The following is a 21515-nucleotide window of genomic DNA, read 5'->3' as shown; positions in this document are numbered from 1 at the left end:
GAGATCGACAAAATCCGTGACAGCAGCTGGAGCAGGATCTGCCTGTGGGGAAACCTGTGACAGCCCCATCTTCGGTCCCATGCTGGCATGAGCAAGCCCTTATCCAAAACCCAGGCCAGGAGCTGCAGTGGGGCAAGGCTCCAGACACGTGGCACTGGGGTCCTGCCCTCGCCAGGGATGTGTCCCCCCGGCCGGGGGCTTTGTGGGCTCGGAGGGGCAAAGCAGGGCGAGGGAGGCGGGGGCACTCGCAGCGGCGGAGGAGAGGTGTTGTTATGGAAACAAATCACTTGTATTCTCCAAAGAAAGCACAAGTTCTGCTTAATAGGAGGAAAATGCAGGGAAGAAGAAAAGGATAATATTTCAAAAAAATTTAATGAGACATGGATTGTACATTCTCATTCTCCCGGAGTGCGTAATGGTTCGAGAGGGAGGACGGTCGGCGTTTACAACCCGGCTCACGCGCAGCGCGTGGCTGCTTCTCCACTGCCAGCACCGCGAGTGCCCATGGGGAGCCCAAACCTCAGCAGCGCCGCTCGGCTCCTCCGACACCCACGAGCTGCAGCAGCCGGGGCACCCCCAGGAAGGTGCACTTCTTGTCCAGCCTCCACTAAAGGAGGCTGCTCCCTTGGCAGTGCCACAAGAAAGTTCGAGCCGAGTCCCTGTGGTAAAGTCTGACCAAAAAGGCGAAGGGGAGCATCGCAGGATGGCGCAGGGCCGTGCTGCTGGGGCTGCCCCTGCTGAGCCCCGCTCCGGCTCCTGCCTTTGCCTCTCTCTTGCCCAGGAGCACTGATTTGCTGAGGAAAGGCGGTGGTTTGATAAGGAACGCAATAATTTGGAATGCGCCAGAAACCAGGTATTAATAGAAGCACTATTAGAGAATTTATGGATGATTTAAGATGCAGCCCATTCTCCCTGTGAATGCCTCGTCTGTTTAAGAACAGTAATTGCCTATTATCTAGCAGCTTCTGATGTGCTTGGCTCGTGCTGGCATGACACACGAAGATGCAGCACATATTTAAAGAGGTAATGCCAATTCAAAGTACCTGCTTGTAATTTTAAATGCAAGAATCCAATAAAATCCAAACAGCAGCTGGGAGGTGAAAAAGCAAAAAGCACACACAAAGCACCGAATCAATAAACAGGTAAGTGCCCCGTAGCAAAGAAGTGGACGCAGCTACTGGTAACTGCTTAAGCTGCAGAAGACAGTTCTGCTTATCTCTAACAGCGGTAAATTTTTCCCCTCCGTTACTTTATGCCACTTATTTTATGCCCTGTGGCAAAGGCAGCTTCATTGATCAAACAGAATTCACTTAATGGCTAAAGGAACGTGAAAGGGGATGTAATACCGAGAAAGCATCCTACTTGTTTATCTTCATGAATGCCTTTTGAAATACACAGATTTTTTCTCTTCCATAAGATTATGCAACTTTTTGCTCCTTGAAGAGGGTAAACATCATCCCTGGTGTGCTGCTGCTTTTGGAGCAGGCCCTGGGTGCGCTGCAGCTTGGCTGCTGCTGGTTGTGCTGGTGGCACGGCTGTGGGTGCCAGGGCAGAGCCACGTGAGGCAGAGACATCTCAGCAGGGCAGTGTGAGGTCTCTGTGTCTGCCAGAAGGGGCCTTCAGGTGGCACAAAGCTTTCTGGGCGGCGAAGGGAAAGCTCATGCTGCTAGGCCTGCGTGGCTCCAGCCCGCTCTGCGGAGAATAAATGCCTTTTGAACAGCGGCCACCCTGCTTGGGAAGCAACTTCGGCTGCCTTCTCACAGGCTTTTAATTTATCGTGGGTGCACTTTGGCAACTTGATCTTGGTGATTGCACAGGGAATTGAATTTGATTCAGATTTATTTGTTCTAATTTGTGCCTCCTGTTACTTATCACTGCAGCATCGCAGGCCACAGACAGCTTTTGTCCAGCCATCAAAACGAAAGCCTGCACATTGCAAACACACATGGAGGCAGCTGGAAATGTAGTGAGCAAACAGCAAGCAGACAACCAGCCAGAGCCCACAGCGATGGCAATGCCCTTGGTGAAATTGCACTGAGAGAAATTTCAGTGGTTAAATTACTCCTGGTAATTCTCCAGGAGTCTGTCCTGCTGCCCCACTGCCTTGCTGCTGCTCCACCAGCTGTGCTGGGATGTGCTGGGCCATACTGGGCCATGCTGGGCCTTACTGGGCCGTGCTGGAATGTGCTGGGCTGTGCTGGGATGTACTAGGCCATGCTGGGATGTGCTGGGATGTACTAGGCCATGCTGGGATGTGGTGGGCCATGCTGGGATGTGCTGGGCTGTGCTGGGCCATGGTAGGCTGCACTGGGCTGTGCTGGGCCGTGCTGGGCCAGGGGCAGGCACCCAGCCAGGGTACAGGAGCTGGCCCAGACTCTGCTGCTGCTCCTGCCCTTCGGGTGCAGGGAGCTTGCTCATGGCACTGCTCTTGCTGTTCGCCATCATTAAATATTGCAAGATGCCTCTCCTGAGCTGCAGTGTCCGTTCTGCTGCCCTGGACAACTTCCCACTCAGGTTATTATATCCTGCCTCCCTCAAATCCCCTGCAGTCTCGGTTATTTAGAGCCTCATTTTCAAAGGGCTAAGCACCGGCAATTCCAGCTGACTTCAATTTCCTTGTCTGCAAAAAAGGGGACAATGATAGCGACCTCCTTTATAACGTACTTTGAGATCTGCTGATAAACAGCTGCATCCAGGAGTTCAAGATCAGTAATAATGATTCAGAATAACGATAAAAGGCCTTTGCACCTCTCAGCGCCGGTCCCTCTCTGGCCGCCATGCAGTTTTTCCCCCTTGCGGGGTGGTGGCACCGCAGGACCCTGTGTAGGGTTTTCCAGGGGCCATGTTCCCCCCAGATCCTGCTGCTGGCACAAGGGCTGGCGCTGGTGTGTGGGACGGTGCCAAAACCAAGCTTCTGCCAGCCTGGGCAGGGGCTGCCATTTACAACATGTGGTCCAGTCTCATTACTTCCCACCCTGAGCATCCTTCTTGGGCTGGAAATACCAAGAGTCCACCATTTCTCTTGACATCATTAAATGCCCATGCTGGTATTAAAAAAAAAAAAAAAAAAAGGCCTTTTAAACAACTAGCTTTAATTCCCATCTCTTGGTTCTTGCTCTACTCTCCTGTAGCTGAAAGCCGTGCCATGTCCTTCCCGTGCAGGTACTCTCAGAAAGGGTCCAGGTCATCCCTCAGTCCTATTCTGACAAGCTCAATAGACCGAGCTCTTTAATTTGCTATGGGGGAGAGGGTTTTCCAGCCCTCAACTCATCTGAGACTGCCTTTTCTCCAGCTCTCCACAAAGAAGCCTGCCTTTTTTTTTTCTTTTTTCTTTTTTTTTTCCCTTTGAACATTTGCTCTGTTTCCATCAGGTGGGATTTTCTTTTCTCCGTTTTGAAAAAACTATGTTCTCCTTGTAGGTGGCACTATAGAAATCCATAAATAAATAACAATACCATTAAAGGGCTCTGGCAGATCGCATCATTATACTTTGTTCTCCAGAATGCAGCAGCGCTGACGGCTGCTTCCCCCGACCGTCGTGCTCTCTGCGTGACCCAGAGGTGTACCTGGCCCTCCCAGGCGAAATCTCAGCTCCACATCGTGTGCAGTTTACTTCTGCTAATGTAATCTCAGTCCCTCTGGCCTTCTTTTGTGTCCAGAAGTGACAATGACATGGCAATCAATGGCAATGATCTCCCAAGTAGCCTGGCTGATAAACATGCTCTCAAAGCCTCTGCAAGCATGTCTGGGCTGCTGCTTCGGAATAAATTGGGTTTGATGTACACAACCAGAGATGCGTATACTTTTAAATGTATTCCTTCGATGCGCGTTGGTTCTGAACCCCTGCTGCTCTCAGGGTGGAGAGGAACGTGGACGTGCTCCTTAATGACCCCCTGGTGCCTGCCTCTGCTGGGGCAGAGGAGGAAAGGGAGCAGCGGGGCATGGATACAGGCACGGGCGATGTGGTGGATGCAGCGCAGGCGATGCAGTGGATGCACCCAGTGCTGCACAGTGCAGCAGGCAGTGCTGGACTGGCTGCACCAGTGCCTGGAGACTGGCAGTGCTTGGCAAAACACCCACACATGCAAGGTCAGGCCCCTCACGGCAGCAACCAGGTGCTGAGCTCTGCTTTCTGCGGTCAGGGACTGTGCTGACAGCCCCATGTGCTCAGCAGATGTCTCCCGTTAAGGGATCTTGATCAAAAGCCTGTGTAAACCCAGCTGACAGCAGTTACACTGCCTATTTCAGAGTCGGCTAGGTAAGTACTTGCAGGTCAAATGCTTGCATTCACTTCCACTGAAACCATTTAACAAAAAATGGGGTTTAACGGCTGCATTAAGCCAGCAAAGTAGCAGCTGTGGGAGCACTGCAGCTTTCCTCCACTAGCTGGGCTGCCTTGCCTGTTACCCCGATGGAGAGCCTTGAACCGTTGCGAGCTGGGGCAGGCTGGAGCTGCTGCTGCTGCCTGGCGGGTGAGTGAGGTGGGCTGGGAGGTGGTGTGGAGCTGGACTGCTTTCCCTGAAGGTGATAATTGCGGCCGTGCATCATAGTGAGACAGCGGTGCCTTTGGCCTCATTTGGCTGAATGTTTTGTTTGTGTTCGCTTTGTTTATGGAACATGCATGAAAAATGAATGCAAAGGTACTAATAGTACTTGGTCCTGAATATGGATCTGCTGCAAGTACAAGCTGAATAGCAAATGGAGGGGATGATTTTGCTGAAAAACAGGCTTTTGTTTCAGCAGAGGGGTTATAACTTAAGCTCAGGTCTGAAAGCGTCAGCAGGTTCTGGAGTCAGAGCTGGGAGAAGCAGATGTGCATGGAGAGGAGCAGGACTGGGAGGCTGCAGGGATCTCCCCAGACATGGGCCACCCACATTTTGGAGAACTGGTCAGGAAAGCTCCAATGTCAGTCCCTGAGTGGCTGCTTTGGGCTCTGCTCCCTGAGAATAGCCCTAACCTGCTTCACCCTGATAACAGTAGTCCTGGAATCCTGCGTGGGCAGAAGGGCTAGGGGTGGAAAAGAGGAGGAGGAAGAGGAAACTGCCCGTGTGCCGGGGTGCAGCCCCCTGTGAGTGCCTGGAGCCCCCTGGCAGAGACATGGGGGTGCCTCTGCCTCTCTGCGCCCACCCCTCAGCCTGCCTCTTGCAGCCTTGTGGAAGAGCACAGTGCTTGCACAGGTGAGGTGGTAAAAATCTCTTTTGTTTGGGCATCTTAATTGAACTTCCTATGTATAGCTGGGTATTGGAACCAGGTCGAAGCTGCTGAGGTGTGGTTTTTGCAGGGAAGCACGGGTCAGGCACTTGGTTTGTCCCCACGGGCGGCAGCACCGCTCTCCTCTGGGGCAGGACGTGCTGAACCCAGGCCCCAGTGCTCCCAGGGTCTCACGTCCCTGCATTGAGCAGCATTTCTGTGCCACCTTCACCCAAGGAGAACGCCTCTTAAACCTGAACTTAGCTTTTGATTTACAGTTTTGTTCTGCAGAAAATATGCATTAGCCTTTTGATCTCCAGAGTGGGCTTTTGAGAAGGATTGTGGTCCAAAATGCCCAGGATCTGAATACTTCGCTCCGTAATTATCTTCCTGGTACCGTAATGAATGGCCGCAGCCAGCCGTTCTCGTCGGGTCTCCACATACTTCAGCTGCCATTTAACACGATCATTTCCTTTTGCTGGCTATAAATATGTTTGAATTCTCTGACCTCGCGAGCCAGCATTATTCTCAAAGGGAGAATTATTTCTTATTCCTTAGCTCTTATGTTAGCTCTGGCCTCGAAGCTCCCAGACGAGCGCGTGAAGCCTGATTTGCAAAACAAACGAGAGGTGCACAGCGGATCTGGGGGAGACAGTGGAGCTGAGCATCCTCTGACCCAGCCCCCAGTGACAATTAGGTGACAACTAGCAAATGGTGGTGCCCACAGCCCATGCAGAGGCACCAGGCATGTGCCCACCGGCACAGCTTGGCTCTTGCAGGCAGCAGCCCTACCTGGCGTGCAGTGCCTACTCTCAGTGAAATCAAATACTGTGCTCTCCTCTCATCCACAGCAATTTGTTTGCATAAATTATTAAGACTATAGTCTCCTATGACTTGCTCCTCATATTCACTGATAATCCCAGTATTTTGCTGAATACCTGTTTCTTAATAACTGCTTCTGTTTTACACTAGTTCCTAGCTGTACAGTCACTTATTAGCAAACCTATTAATGCTCAGATGTTCTGCTCGCAGTGACCTTGTCCCTAAACCTCTCTACTACTCTTCCCTATTAAATCACCGCGCTGTAACGGTGCTAGAGTGGAAAGAATTTACTGCTTAAATAATTTATCTAGATTCAGTACAGAAAGTCTTTTGAAGAGATTCATCAGCTAATAAAGAAAATTGATTCTGGAAGCCAAAGTCAATACGGGGTTAGAGAAACACCGCCGCCCTCGTGCGGGCTCTCTTCCAGAAGCCTCCGCTCTCCTCTCTGGCTCGCGCTCTGATGTGCCCCCGGAGCACCTCCAGCTTTCCCAAACCATATCGCATCTCTGCGCCGGCTCCATGCCCGTTAACTCTCGCCCATGTTGCTGTGGCTCGACAAGGCATCGCTTGGTGCGTCTCAAAGGCAGGGCAAGCTCGAGCCTGGCACGCGGGCAGAGTGCTGGGGAGTCACCACCCTGCCTGCAGGAGCAGCCCCCTGCCCTGCCCAGCCGCCTTCTCTTGTTCTGGGGGAATGCTGGTTCTCTGGACAATCCGGAATGCAATTACAAAAATATTTAAGTGGAAGCAGCCAGGGAACAACTCAGACTTGCCCTTGGGAAAAGAGAGAGGTGCTGTGATGGGGACGTGGAGAAAAGTGGCGCCTTCTGTGGCAGCCCGTGGAAGATAAAAAAAAAAAAAAATAAATAAATAAAATAAAATGGCCAAAGGAAGAAAGATAAAATTTGGCAGCAACGCTTGGACATATGGCTAATTTGTGCTTCATGTGTATGTCTCCATATGTTGTACGTACGTGTGTTTGTTTACCCCCTATACAGTTTGCATGCCAGTGATAGTCTCAAAACTATCAAAATTACCTTGTAAGAGACTGAGGAGCTTAGACACGCTTTTCATTCCCTTAGGTGCTCCTCACCAGCTATTTATCCAAGCCACCTTGATGGCTCTGAAAAATTAAAGCAGTCCTCGCCCTGACGTGGCAGGTCTCGGAGGGCTGGGAGCGAAGCACGACGTGCGTGGGAGGGTCCGGCTGTAACGTCGTGGGGGGCTCGGGGTCGGTTAATTTCCTGAAAGCCATCTGCTGCCTGCTGGGAAGGGAGCCGCGCTCACCGGCTCTGCTGGAAGCCGTGTACCTATCAATAATTCAGGTCCACGCGTGGTGGCTGCCAGCAGGTCGCTGTCTGGCTAGCGGGGTGCTGGGCTGGCTGGCCCTGCTCACGCAGCGATCCGGAGGTGAGGAAACTGTGGCTGGGACCGAAGGGATGCTGTGCAGACACCTCCTGCAGGAGCACAAGCGCTGCTCTGTCCTGCCCTGGAGCTGGGGGCACGGGGCTGAGCTTGAGGGGCTGCAGGAAGGCAGCGGGGTTGACCCTGAAGGAGAAGTTCAGCACGAAGCTGGGAACGCGGAGGAAAAAATCTGAACTCGCTGTAATCATTAAAACAGAAAAAAATATCTCTGCGAGCCAAGTCTGCTCTCCGAGCCTGATTTAAGCTGAGAATTCAGACCCGTTTCCTGGGTACAAATCATTTGACTGGGACGAAACAATCAATGGGAGATATAATCTGCAATTCGTCTCATCGGCCAAAACCATCTCATCTGTGAACACAAGCTCATTAGAGACACGATTAATGGGGTCTGAAGGCAGGCATTGGGGCAGCCCAGGTACCTGCACACCCGGCCTTGGCTCCACCAGCGGGTGAGGAGCTCTGTGCCACCCTGGCTGTGCCGGCACTGCCGTGAGGCTCTCAGTCCCCCCAGCTTTTCCATCCCAGATCCAGTTTTTCCCTCTCTGGAGCCAAGGGAAACAGCCAGAGCCCTCCACCACAGGAAAAGTGAATCTGAGCTGTTAACATGTAGGGTTATTCCTGTTACTTTTATCAGAAATGCCATGTGTAGATGCCTGCAGGATCCACAGCCGCATGTAGATCAATTCCCCCTCTGAAGGGGAAAGGGTGGGCAGCCAGAGGAGATGGGTGGCCAGCTCAGAGGTGCACTGCTAAAGCTTTAAGCGTTGCAAGAGGTGATGCAGAAAGCAGGATTAACCTCAGAAAGATGTGAAAGGAGGAGAAAAGTGATCAGTTACGAGGTGGCTGGCTCAGCTGGGTGGGTGCCCTTCGTGCATCGCACCGGGAGTGGAGCTGGGGGGGCTCTGCCCAGGAGCACGTCCCAGGGACACAGCCGATTCCCGGCGCTGGTGACATTTGTATTCAGGAGGGATCCAATTTGGATTCTCTCCTAAATTGTCTGCTTGGTTAGATGTATCAAAGGTGCGCTTTGAGGAACAAAGCTCCTCTTGCCCCTGTGACCTGACACCGGCAGAAGAAAAAACCGAAGCCTCTCGGCTTCCTCCCGCAGCTCTGACGCTCACCCAGCCCCGGCTGCCTGTGGGCACAGGGGAAGCAGGGGCTGCCCGTCTGTGTGCTGCACTGCAGGAGCTGCCGGCCTAGGCCAGGTCAGGCAGGTCTAGAGGAGAAAAAGTGGGATGATTTTAGGAGCAGGCTTCGCATAGTAAGGAAATTAATTCTGGAGATGCTGTGGAAATGATGGCCCATAAAGTTAATGAGATATTGCTGAAGAAAGGGTAAACAATTAGGGCTATTAGCTGCATAGATAAACCGAGACCTGTTGCCCTCAGAAACACTGAAACTAATTAAATTGAAAATTATAGCATGGGAGTACAAAAACAAAAGCAAATAAATTCAGAGAAAGAATTAACTGGCTTAATATCACAATGACGATAATATTAGCAATAGCAAGTGAGGACGGTATGATTAAAGCTGCTTACCCTTGTATCGTGCTAAAAGTGGGCAGCGAGGGACTCCAGGCCGGCAGGAAGGGATGTGGCAGAGTGGCTGCTTCTCGGTCCCTGCGCAGTGCCCCCCATCTCCATGGGGTCTGCTTGTGGTCCTGTCCCCAGAGCCAGCTCCAGGCTGCTGGGTGCTGCAGGGGGACAGAGACCGCTTGGGTTGGTCACAGCCCCGCGGCTGCTGCCTCCCCCTCGCGCCCTCCCTGCTGCCAGCACCAGTGCCAGCCCACCACCATAAGCTCTTCCTCACTGACGGTCTGCCCATCTCCCGTTTGTAGGTGCTTAAAGAGTTTGTGCAGTTCCCCAGGCCTGGAAAAAGACAAGAGAAAAATTGTTCCCTAGGGCGGTTAGAGAAGGGCGTCCTGAGACTGAGCTCGCCTTGGCCAGAAGGTCCTGAGCAAGTACGCTCCCAAAGTCACTCCTTGGGATGTAATTTATGGGACCGTAATAATTCTGTCATCCGTTAAGTAATATATGCTGCTAGCAAAAGATGTTAACCTTAAGGAGGATGATCGGCTGCGGATGCGTGGTGAGGTGCTGGCAAGGAGGGACGCAGCGGCACGTACCGCGGGCAGAAATGTCTCCGAGCGAGCGCGCTCGTGTCTCTGCTCGTCGTCCTCCTGGCGCAGGTCATGCTGCCAGCATCAGGTGCGATGGTGGCAGCTGCTGGTGCTGGAGGAAGGGCTGCTCCGCGGGCAAACCTGTGAGTGCCCTCGCCAGCACGGACTGGGAGAGGCCTCCAGAAGAGTCATTAGCACTCGAATAATTGGTTCCATTTAAAGGGATTAGAGCCAAATTAACTTTGTGGTTTGCCACCCAGAAATAATCCTATTTTAAGTGGACAGATTCTTCTTCAGCATCCAAGGAGACTATGAATGGGCAATGTACTGCTTGAACAAGTTCTCAACAGCGAGCAGGGCTCTCGGTCCTTTTTTTAGGGAACCTCTGGCGTGAACAAAACTCATCTAATCAGGGTTGATGAGGTGGAGGGCCGGCGGGTTAACAAAGGTCTCATGCGGCAACCAAGCGTGTGTGACAAATGAAGAAATAAAACCCAGGCTGAGAACAACAAGAGGACGCTTCGGGCAGGAATTTGTGCGCCGTGGAGGGAAAAGAGACCAAACAAATGTGAGCCGTTTGCAGGGCCCCGCTCCCGCAGCCATCTGGCCCCGGCCCGGCTGCGCCCCGGGGAGCGCGAGGACATCGGCAGCTCCTCCGTGCCAGGCAGCAGAGCCAGCTGCACCTTCCCTGGTCATTGCCAGGGGATTAACTCACTCGATGGAAGATTGCAGGGCAAGTTTACACGTGTCTGAGATGCTCTTCGAGAATGTCAATAAAGGGGCTGTGGATGCAGTGACGGCCGCAGTTCGATTTTGCACTATGCACGGCTCCTGCCCGGGAGCAGGCGCTGGCACCCGTCCTGGGCTAAAATCTTGGGGCTACTCCGCTTGTGCAAGGCTCCAGCTGACTCAGATCACTTATTTTATTTTATTTAGACATTTTATTCTTGTGTTTTGTCCTCTTCAGGTCAAGGTTTTTTCTTTTTTTTTTCTCCTGCTGCATTGCAACCACTGCCTTCGGATATGTGCAGCTTCTCTATAAGTTGTTTCCTCCCTTTCCAGGTTTGAGAGACTTATTGGTGGATCTGAAGCCGTACATGATGTTCATAAGACCCTCATACAGGTTTCCAGGAGTGGAAATTAAGCTGAGCGAAACGCAGCCAACACACCAGAAATAAAACAAAAGATGAGGCGTTCAGGAAGGCAGAAAGCGCCTGCAAACTTGGGTCGAGTTTATCGCTTGGTTCACCCAACCTCTTCTGCCAGCCAAAGCTCAGCAGCCTCGGGCAGGCCGGGGCCAAGAGCCCGCAGCATTATTTCGTGGCGCTGCCTCGGGGGCAAAGCAGGGCGGGGGAATCAGCCCCCGGAGCTGCCACCGCTGGGGGCCAGGGGCTGCCCCCATGCTCGCCGCCCTCATCCTGCGGGGCTGCGGTGCCCTTGCACACGAAGTCTAAGACGTTTGCGATCTGTTGATGGAGAACAAAGTCTCTTTTTATAGTCGTTTCATTATGATGCTTAATTCCTTCTGCAGAAGCAATTACATTCTATGGGCGGAAAGCAATATAGGAGACTTATTATTGTTATTGCCATCCCACCCGCTCCCCGGCTGGCGGCTGCCTGTGCCCGCGCGCTTGCGGTGCTACAGGAATGACAATCAGCGCGCGGGGCTGTGCCTGCCTGCACCCTGACAGATAACCGGCTGCAAACCCAGAGCGAGCCCCGTCCACCCACCAAAAACTCACCTGGGAGGAGCGGATCGCATCCGAGAGCTGCTTGACAAGGGCTGATCAAACCTTTGGTGACCTCTGGGAAAGAGGGAAGATTGGTAACACGCCCCTTGGCTGCACTCGCTTGTTTGTTCCTTATTTTCCTTACTAAGTTCTCTAGTTATTTGGGAAATACATCAGCAAATGTAGCGTGCATGGTTTTGGCTTTGTTTTTTATTTCTTACGCTGTCTTCACCCAACAAAAGGAATTAACACCAATACATTTTGTTTTCTATTTCTCCTAGGCTAAATAAAGTGACTTTTTCATCTGGTTAAATCAATCGTGCACGTCAAAAAGTTTTGTGCTGGCTGGTGGCCTGGTTTGCGTAGGTATTGAGAGGGTCTCAATACAAACCATCCGAATCAATTGGGTGCCTTGCCACCATCAAACGTGAGTTTGTTCTGGAGATTAGTCTGCTTAACAACGTTTTCTCCGTAATTAAAAGTGATCTTGATACCGTTTTCCGTTGGATACGTTTTGACGGAGCCTTGCACTTCCTTGTGCTCTTGCAGACTCGCAGCTTGGCAAGTGTAAAACTTCTGAGCATCACATGAGTTAATCACATGCAAGAATGCATCAAGGGTTACACTGCCTTGCGTGCTGGAAAGGAAACTGTGAAAGCGGAGAGATGTTCCTAAGGATTCGCATGGGCTCTGTGTCAGAACACCACACGCACCCAATGCGCAGGAGCAGCGCGGGGCATCCTGGTGAGGGTGGGTTCTCTGACCCAGCCCGAATCCGATGCATCAGAGCAGCTCGTTAGAGTGTGATGACGTTTGTGGAGCTAAATGCTGACACGAGGCAGGGGCAGAGATCTCCAGGCAGGTATGTCGTGATAGATGCTGCCCGTCAGGAGGAAGCTCGGGCTGAGGTGCAAGCAGGGCTCCACTTGCCATCCAGTTGTCTGCTTTTAATGGATATAAATGGTTACCTTTAGTGCTGAAAAAGCTGAATAGATACAAATATTACCAATATCTTAAGGGTGCACTGGGCCTCATTATCCTTGGGTAATCGAGGTTATGTGGAGCTGTTCTCCTTTATCTGTCACTGTCTCTCTTGGCAACGTGCTGAAGCAGAAAAACCTCAAGGATGAATTGCCCAGAAAGCTGAAGAAGGGCTGGAACCCAAAACTGCACTGGGGAGGGCAGAGGTGTCCCCACATCCCCTCCTGTTGGGGGTGCAACCCTGAGTTTGATCCCCAAATCCCCCTGCCCAGATCAAAAAGGTTTTTTTGGGGAGCTGCCATGGGGGAGTGCAGAGCAGGAGGCTGGGTCAATCAGCACTGGTTTCAGTTAATCTCCTGCACGTGGTTCAGTGTGTTACGTATTTGGTGCATTTTATTTCTCTCCGTCTTCTCGAGTCACTGGTGAAAAGCCAGTGTCAGTCACGCATGGATCCACGGTTATTTCTGAACTTCTTTGGAAATGCTGCAATTGCACCCTGCTCGCTGATTAAGTACCACACAGGAACGTTTCTTTCCCTTTACTGGATAAATATCTACCTACGTGCTGCCCATGGCTGTGTGCAAGAGCTGTTCTGGTTACCTGCAGAAATATCCTGGTAAGCAAAACCAGTGCTGCCGGGGCTGCCAGCCGGCAGCGACTTGCAGGGATCCTGGTTTGGTGGAGCCGTGTGTGCCAGGGAGTCCCGCGAGCCACGCGCCGCTCCTTCCCCTTCTGGGAGGGAGTGATCTAACAGCACACGTCGGGTGTTTTACAACCGAATATATAATGCAACATTTGCAAACACCGAGTACACAAGCATTCAAGCTTAGAATTTTTCTGCGAGTATTCTTACTAATGAATCTGAGGCTGTAAAATATTCCTGGAAAGTGCTTACAAAAGGCTTTCAGATATGTGAAATGATGTTTTTATGTTATCTCAAATTTGCTTTCCATTTCTAAGGAACGCGCAGACTCCCAGCTCCTCCTCTCTCCCCCATGCTTGTGGCTTACGAGCTGGGTTTGTAACAAGGACTGAAGCAGTGCACTGCGCACATAATTACACACCGCTGCACCCACAGATGTTCTTACAGAAATCTTCTAAAACTCCATCTCTGTTTACTTCGCATTAAAAAGAAATCGAAAAGCACAGTTTCAAATAACAAGCCTTACACTCTCTCCTTGGCAGAGTAGGCAGATAGTCTGCAGAGGCCAAGTCCCAGGGACAGGGCTTGTCCCTGCCCCTCTGCAGAAGCCACGCGCACCTAGAACCAAGGCTGCCTCCTAAGCACCTGCTTCAAGTTTGTTGCAATCTTCCTCAAAATCCGCTTCTCTGCAGAAAAGCGACGTCATTGAGGAGTCCATCCAAGCCTAGGTCCTCAGCTTGGCTTTTTTACTGTAGGCAGGAAAACCATTAATAAGATGAAAACGACCTCAAGTTGCCACTGCTGGACTATTTAATCTGGCCAGGCTCCTTTCAACTCTCACCTACCATAAAAGAAGACAAATTGCCTGTCTCGTGTTTAAAGGTTCTGGGATACAGGACAGCATTGATTTTGTGTATCTGAAAAGGTGACGTTCATTTGGCTTGCCAGCGAGCGGTGCCGTGCGATGACAAAGCACCTCGCCGTGCGACCCTCGCTTCTGCCCGAGGCGGGCGTCCCGCAGGTGCAGTGGTTGACAAAGCAAAGGCTTTGTGGTGAAGTCCTTGTTTTCCCAGTCCTTTGAAGAGCCGTCTCCTCTTGGAGAGAAAAACAGCATCGCAAGCTGGGCAGGAGCTCGTTTGCTTCAGATGTTTTTCTGGCCTGACATTTGTTTCCCCCGGTGCCAAATGCAGTGGGTGAGCGTGGTGGGGCCAAGGAAGAGGGTCGGAGGGGAGGAGGTGGGATGCGGCGATGGACGAGGATGGAGGAGGAGAGCATTGGCTCCCTGCTTCGTCCTGCTCTTGCTGTCGTCCACCTGGGGCTTGCTCAGACCCCGCTGGGCCCCCAACACCACTGCTGGGGGCTGCAGAGCTGCGCCGTGCCTGGCTTCCCTCGGGGCAGGCGGTGCAGCCGCCTCTCCAGCTCACCCCCCACAAGCCGAGCAGACTGAGCAGTTTGCCTCTCCCCGGGAAGCATTATTTCCAGTCCTTGAGTCAAATGTGCTAAGCACGCAGCATTTCAGGCGTTTATCAGGAGATGAAGGCAGCCTGGTGGCCCCGGTGCCTCGCTCGGGGTCACAGCAGCATTTCTCCGGTGCATCCCGTGCCGTGGCTGTGCTTGCCCCAGCCCTGCAGCTGCACAAACCACCCAGGAGTCTTCATCACCAGGACCCCGGCCCAGGAACGCCAGCTGCAGGCTCCTGCCACCTGGGACGGGCTCTGGGAGCCTGCAGGGGACACGCACATCCCCACCAGCACAGCTACAGCCTGCCCAGGCTGTGTGAAAATAAAACAAATCCCTTGTTCTGATTTTGTTTGCAGATTCCCAGGAATAGCTCACGAAAGGGAAGCTATGAAGGAAAAAGTAGTTAATTCTCTGTGGCACATTTAAACATCATTTGTATTACTATTCATCCTTCCCGTGCACTTTGCCCTTTTCTGATTTATTCCCGCTCTTTTCAGGTGGAACAACATTGCTGTTTTGCAGTTCCCGTTTCTCAAGAGGAATTGTTAACTCCCGATGTGCGTGGCCATGTGTTAGCGGTATCAGTAAGGGTAAGTGTTCCCAATCGCACGAGCGGAGGTGGCAGCACCCTGGGGCTGCTCCCCCTGCCCAGCTCAGCTCCAGCCCCAGCACTTCCCAGTGGGCAGGATCTGGCCCGGGTGCGATGGGGCCTGATGGGGTGTGATGGGGTGTGATGGGGTGCCTCTGCACACAGCGCCTGTATGGCTGTCTTTTACAGAGCAGCACAAGCCTGAAATGTACTGGAAATAATTCTTGTATTGAGTGCATTCATCTCTGTTTGTTTGTTTTTAAATTAACGTTGGGTATGAAATAATTCACTGAACTACAAAGAGATCCCCTTGACTTGACAAGAATCACGGGGAGGGTTTCTTCCACTTCCAGTTATCACAGAAAGAAAACATTTCAACATCTTGTCTGCTCAGTGCAAGAAAAATAGTTTTGTACTGTATGCCTGAAAACAAGGAGCTTATCAAAAAAAAAATCAGGTATCAGAGGAACTAGATGGCAGAGGAGAAGACGAGGCTCCGTCTCGTTGAGCTGTGTGTAACCTGTGCGTTGCTGCGGGGGGAGGACAGGTCCCGGAGCGAGCTGCCGTGGGACGGGCGCTGCTGGGGATGCTGAAGTAGCCTTGGCTTGCCAGCCCCTGGCTCTGTGGGTTTGCTGTCTTTGCAGAAGGTGACCTGCACAGCGATGGGAAAGGGCTGGGGCAGAGAGACCCTCGGGTCTGGCAGCTCCTGTTGTGCTGGGGGTGGCACACGGGCCCCCGGCAGCGGGTCCCAGGCTGCCTGCGAGCTGCTACTGGCAGGGATCATCCCACCGGGATGCGGCACTGGTGGCTCACAGCAACACGTCTAAACCCCTACTGTGGCACCGACTGCATAAATTTACCCCATAAAGCCCCTTCTGATTCTCAAACACTGCCACCAGGTGTGCCGAGAGGAGGGAAATTGTGCGTGTCCCTGTATGGGATGCGTCTCTGGGGCTGGGGTTCCTCAGCTGCCGCCTCAGGACAGCAGCTGGTCTGTGGCAGTGGCAGTTTTCCTGAAAGTCTCTGTGCCCCGTTTCCTGTCGGGAAGATGAGGGCAGAACACCTTCGGGTGTCGCAGGAGAAAGGGGAGAGCCAGGGGTAGGCGGCAGGGGAGGCCTCTCGCCCGGGAGCTGTGCAGCAGCGGGCGCTGGTCTCGTTACCTGCTGGCACTCGTGATTAATGGGACCGGTCCCGCGAGGGCAGGAGGAGCGGTGGCAGTAACAAAGTGCTTGGGGCCAGCGGGGCTCTGGCAGCCCAGAACCAAAGGAAAAGGGGAAAAGAGAATGTTTCTTGGTGGTTTTCCTGTGGAGGAAGGCGGTGGCACAGGTGGGACAAGCAGGCAGCGGGGTCCCTGCCCGTGCTCCATCACTCCGTGCCCCGTCACCCCCTGCCCCACGCGCGGTGCCCACCACAGATCTGCCTCCTGTGCTGCAGGCAGCCCCCCGCCGCTCAGCACCCATCCTGTCCGTGCCAGCAAGGAAGGCGTCTCCCCCTCCCTGGCACCTGCCTTGATTAAATTCCTTCTGGCAGCCTCCAGCACGCGTGTTTCGGGTGGCTCTAATTGTGCTTTATCCATCCTCCGTGTACGCGCGTAGGGATGACAGGGATGATTAGGAGCCGCGGCTAAGAACGCTTGGGGGGATAAGCTGGGCTAGTCAAAGAAGACGTAAAGCGCAGGGTAATAATTAGAGATGGGGAGAGGAGACGTGACCTTGCAAAGCATTAGGGAAGAGAACTCCTAATTAGGAGGCAAAAGGGTCAGGCATTGCTTAACCAGTTTCCGAAAGTCATTAAATGGGTCCCGATGTCTTTATCGCCAAGACGATTTGGAGGAAGAGCTGACGAGCTTCAGCCAAACTGTCCCAGCAAGAGGAGACAGAGGGATGGGGGGGCAGGCACTGCCCGCGGCCGGCACAGCTCCGAGTCCCGGGTGGAGACCCCGGGGCAGGGGGGCCGCTGGGCACCCACGGGCTCCTTTTGCCAGTCTCTGTAGGACTGGTTAGTATGCGGTAAAGGTTTTGGGGGGGTGGGAGCTGGAAAGAGACGTTTAGCTCGAGGAAGAGATGGCGAGGTTTTGCTTCTGGGAAAACAGATGGAAAGCTGGATGTCCAGGAAAGTTTTCCAGAGAATATTAGGCTAAAATCGTACATTTCCAAATTATTTTACTGCATAAAACCCCTTAATTTGTGTGCCTTGGGGCCAAACGCTGAACAAACCTCAAAGAATGATATGAGTCAGAGGAACGAAACCTTTCTCCCAGGTCCTTGCCCTTCAGGCAGCTCACCGCAGCTGCTCCCTTCCCAGCTGTGGGAGGCTGTGGGCAGTAGCTGAGGAGCAGCTTTTGGAGGAGACATTTCTGTGGCAGGGAGATGACCTCTGGGGAGGGCTTTGGGTGGAACTCCCAGTGCAGGGGACTCGTGAGCACAGCTGAGAAGCTGAGGGACTTGGAAGTTTAGGTTTTGGGACAGTTTTTGGTTTTTTGAGCTGTTTTGCTAACTCCTGTTTGAAAGCTTCTGACTTTTCTAGACAACAAGGTTACTCGATGATCAAGCTCTCTTCTTCCGTTAGGTCTCTTCCACCCACTTAATGAAAACAAATACCATCAGGGACAAGGGCCATCGTTCTTATTTGTCTTCCCCAGGTCCCTCGAATGGGCTTGCTTTAGACTCTTTTTTATACATGTTATTTTAACAAATGAACCAAATTATATCCTGGCTGCTCCCAGATATATCTCATTCCCCAAACGTAATGGAGCTGTTTCTGTGCTCCAGTCATTAATCCTATTAGTGTCAGACTTTGTGCTCAGTCTTGGACATGTGAAAAACAAGTTGCTGTAACAGGGCACAAGGGAAAGGCTCTTGGAGGCCGCTTCCTGCACCGGGGCAGGAGCGGGGCTGAGCAGCCGATTCCCTCTTACTCCTTGCCCAAATACCTGCTCCCTGAACGAGACCTCTGGGGCTGCGGAGAAAGCCCGCGGCAGCAGGGTGCTTGGTGCTGGAGGGCGGCGTGGGGGCAGGAGGAGAGGGTTCCTCCTCTCTTACGAAGTTTGTGATGCAGCTTCGTAATAAAATCCAGCGTTTCGGCTGGTAAAATGCAATCTCCTTCTAAAGGCAGAGAATTAAAGCTTCCTAGATGGCTTATGGCAGGACCTTAAGAGGAGACAAGCACGGAGAAGTCAGTCAGCAGGAGGGGATATCTGTGCAACAAGCCAGTCTTAAGACCATGTAGGCAAGCAAATAAGAGTTGATGAGAATCAATTTGCTTGCAATGGGACCTCAGCTGCAGCAGCTCATATTTCCAGCAGCATCAAACTTCATTCACTCGTAAGGACCTCAGAACTTTAAGATCATATTTTCCCTGGGTACTCAAGTGATCACTCAGTCTCCAGCTTGCCAGCCCCACGGTACCAGAGGGCTGAATGAGTGCGGCGTGAAACAAAGTGGAAATAACAAGTTACTTTTGTTGTGAGATTAAAAAAAGAAAGAAAGAAAAAAAAAGAAGACGACAAGGTGAGAGCAGAGAAGTGCTTTAAATAAAACTCTGCAGCTCCATCTGGAAGCAACACGACGAGACAGACACCTGAAGCACACGTTTTGCCTGGGAAACAACCCCAGGTGCAGCAGAAAAAGGTGCTGTGGTTAGGGCAGAGGCCAAACTTTTGTGGGAGTCTCCCAAACTTGCTATGTTTGGTATTATTCTGAGAGCGTTTACTTCCTCTGTGTGCTGAAAATTGAGATATTTATCAAACCGAGCAGAGCAGAGAGAGGACAAAGATGTATTAAAGGACTAATAGGAGATAAAGAAGAGGTTTTTTTTTCTGCCTGTTTTGGAGACAGGAAGGCTGAGCTTGTGTTTCTGAGGGCTGGGTGCTGTCGGTCCGCTCGCAGTCTGTGCCAGCAAGCTGAAAAAAAAAAAAAAGAACCGTGGGGATGGGTACAGGCAGGAGGGACGGCGGGCAGGGGGCTGTGAGGGTGCCAGCACCCCGCAGGCAGTGGCCAGCACTGCTGTCCTGGTGGCTGCTGGCGCAGGGTTATCCTTGAGCTCTTGTTTTGCCTTTGTTCTCCGGAGCAAGACACCTGCTTTTCACACAAACAAAGCTATAAATTGTGGTGCAAGCAGGTTTCAAGGGAAAGAAAAAGTGGAGCTGTGATGACAGCGACAGGGAGTTCTGCGAGGAGGTGAATTACTTGAAATATGGCTGAAAACTTCCACGCCATAAATACACTTCTGATCACAGCTAATAAATCATGGTAATTATTCTATAAATAAGGGAAAGGATTGCTGTATGATACCTGACTTTTTTCCACAGGCCTCTGGAGCAAATTTGTTAGCATCTTAAAATAAACTATTTGCTCCAGATAGTTTGTTTGTACTCCCCAGGCTGAATTGTTTTCTCGTTCATTTTTCATCGCCTTTGGTTTGGTCTCTGCGAATCTTTTTGTTCTTTTTTTCCTTGTCTGGCTCTGACAAAGAGATATTGGGGGGGGGAGCATGCTAAAAACAAAAGGAAAGAAAAAAAAAATAGAAGGCAGTTTCTTCTCTTCTCTGTGTCATCAGGGGCCTTGACAGCGGAGATAAAAGTTTCCTTCCACGTCCCTGGGTGGTCGACCTCTGTGGCTGGGGAAGGGAGGAGCAGGAGGAGAGGTGCTCGAAGGATCCTGTAGTGGTGCGGGGCCGGGAGCAGGCTGGAGGCTCTGCCGCTTCCTTCGTGGTAAGGATGGAAACGCAGACACGGAACGGGTGAAACGTGAAGGGTAATTTTGTTTATGTCCCAGCAGTTGCAGGGAATTACGTCTTGCTGCTGGGTAAGAGGAGACTCAGCTGGACGGCGAAGCCCGTGCTGAGGTTTTCCCTCGACATGTAAATTGCAGATTTCACGACCAGTTTGCTTCAATATCTTCTCTCCGTCAAGTTGTTGCTTCTGCTGCAAGAAGTCTCCCGGTGATGTACGGAGTGACAAACACCCTGTAATGCTGATGTCAAGTGATGAACAGATCCTGAACCTTGTGTCAAACACGTGGGAAAATGAAGATGTGGAGCCCCGTGCAGAAGGAGCAAGATTTCTATCCCCACCTCGCCGAATCTATTACCGGCAGGAGCTGAGCTGACACCTGGCAGCAGCTGCACTGCGCGCACCGGTGCCGCGCTGCGACCGAGAGCAGCGGGGGAGCGTCGCTTCCGCAGGTGTCAAATGCTATTTATTTCATTTCGGTTTTCTTCGGTGGGAAAATTATCAATCAGCTCCACTTATATTTAAAGTGGCTGTTAGAGGCAAAGCCTGCGCACAGGCATACCTCCGTCCCTGCAGCCCTCCCCGGCTCCAGGAAGGAGCCACGGGCTTTCGGAGTGTAATTCCAGGAGGGGAATGCAGTCGCCTCTCACTGTCCCTGTGTGTGTCCCTGCAGCAGCCTCCTGTGTCCGTCCTGTGAACCTATTTCTGTAAAAGAGGTTTATAAGTGGTAGGGGCAATAGCAGCCTGCGATGAGACAAACTCTCTTCCACCACATTTTATCCCGGGCAGAGGTAAAGGACGCTGAAAGCCCTTGCAGCCAGCAGGTAAGCCCAGTTCCCTGCAGGTATTACATATTCACACCGAAATATCAGTTGGCCTGGTGAACTAGAGGATAACAGCCCTCTTGTAGAGGAGAAAAGCACTTGAGGAGCCGGCGGCGATGTGCCACCGGGCTGCTCGCCCCAGGGCGGCCGGGGAAAGGAGCGGCTGCAGCCTGGGCATCCAGTGTCCCCGAGCACACTGTGCTAAGGAGGCCTCTGTTTCATGGCTTTTCCTCATGGCTATAAACTTGCAACAAACCATTTTTTTCCCTTTTATAGATCAGCATTACTAATTTATTGGAAGTTTACTATTTGGAAATGTTCCCATATAAATTAATGGGAAGGTAATATTAAACTCGGTCCCTGGGGGAGGAGAAAGCCAAACAAAAAACACATTCGGTGTGCTTGAGGAAAGGCAGGGAGCTAAATCGTCCCCTTCATGGTGCTCAACAGTCCCGGGGGGTCAGGGCTGAGCACGGTGGGTTTCCTCATCCCACGGGCGTGGGGGGTCACAGAGGCAGCCTTGGCCACAATGCCCCGTGCTGCCAGCTGCCCCCGTCTCCAGCTTTCACCTCTGTCTTTCCTTCCTGAGATTAAATCCCAGCTCCTGGGATGAACACAGAGCTCGTGCTTTTCTGCTGGGCAGGGACACCAGCCCGCAGCTGATGTCCATGTGTCTGCACCCCCTGCCTGCAGGATTTGCTCCCCTCTGGCACCCAGCTCCGTGCGGTCTTCTTCCTTCGCGACCTCAGTGGGAAAACATCCTCGGACTGTTCGCCTCTGTAGTGCTTCCCGGGCAGGCAGACAGCTCAGAACACTTCACCAGGCATTTAACTGTAAGCCAGAGGAGGAAGCACCCTACTCAGACAGTGAACCAGCAGCATCCTAGAGGCCCCAGCATGCAGCACAAATACGTGTCATCACATGGCACAAGAGATCTGCTCATCCCTTTGCTGAACAGACAAACCTGCATTGAGAAGAGGGGATAAGGAGCTGCTATGT

At 52.2% G+C, this 21515-nt stretch overlaps 1 long non-coding RNA gene across 1 annotated transcript; it reads left to right on the top strand.

The window, feature by feature from the left end:
- Window positions 1-4297: 4297 nt before the first annotated feature.
- LOC121058310 lies at window positions 4298-19702 on the top strand. Its single transcript, XR_005814159.1, has 3 exons — window positions 4298-4472; window positions 11836-14961; window positions 19518-19702. It is a non-coding gene; the product is annotated as an uncharacterized LOC121058310 (long non-coding RNA).
- Window positions 19703-21515: the final 1813 nt, after the last annotated feature.

The sequence above is a fragment of the Cygnus olor genome, chromosome 21 (assembly GCF_009769625.2).
Source record: "Cygnus olor isolate bCygOlo1 chromosome 21, bCygOlo1.pri.v2, whole genome shotgun sequence".
NCBI classification, from domain to species: domain Eukaryota; kingdom Metazoa; phylum Chordata; class Aves; order Anseriformes; family Anatidae; genus Cygnus; species Cygnus olor.
The sequence above is the reverse complement of the archived record's forward strand: the minus strand, read 5'-3'. Positions and strand labels throughout refer to the sequence as shown.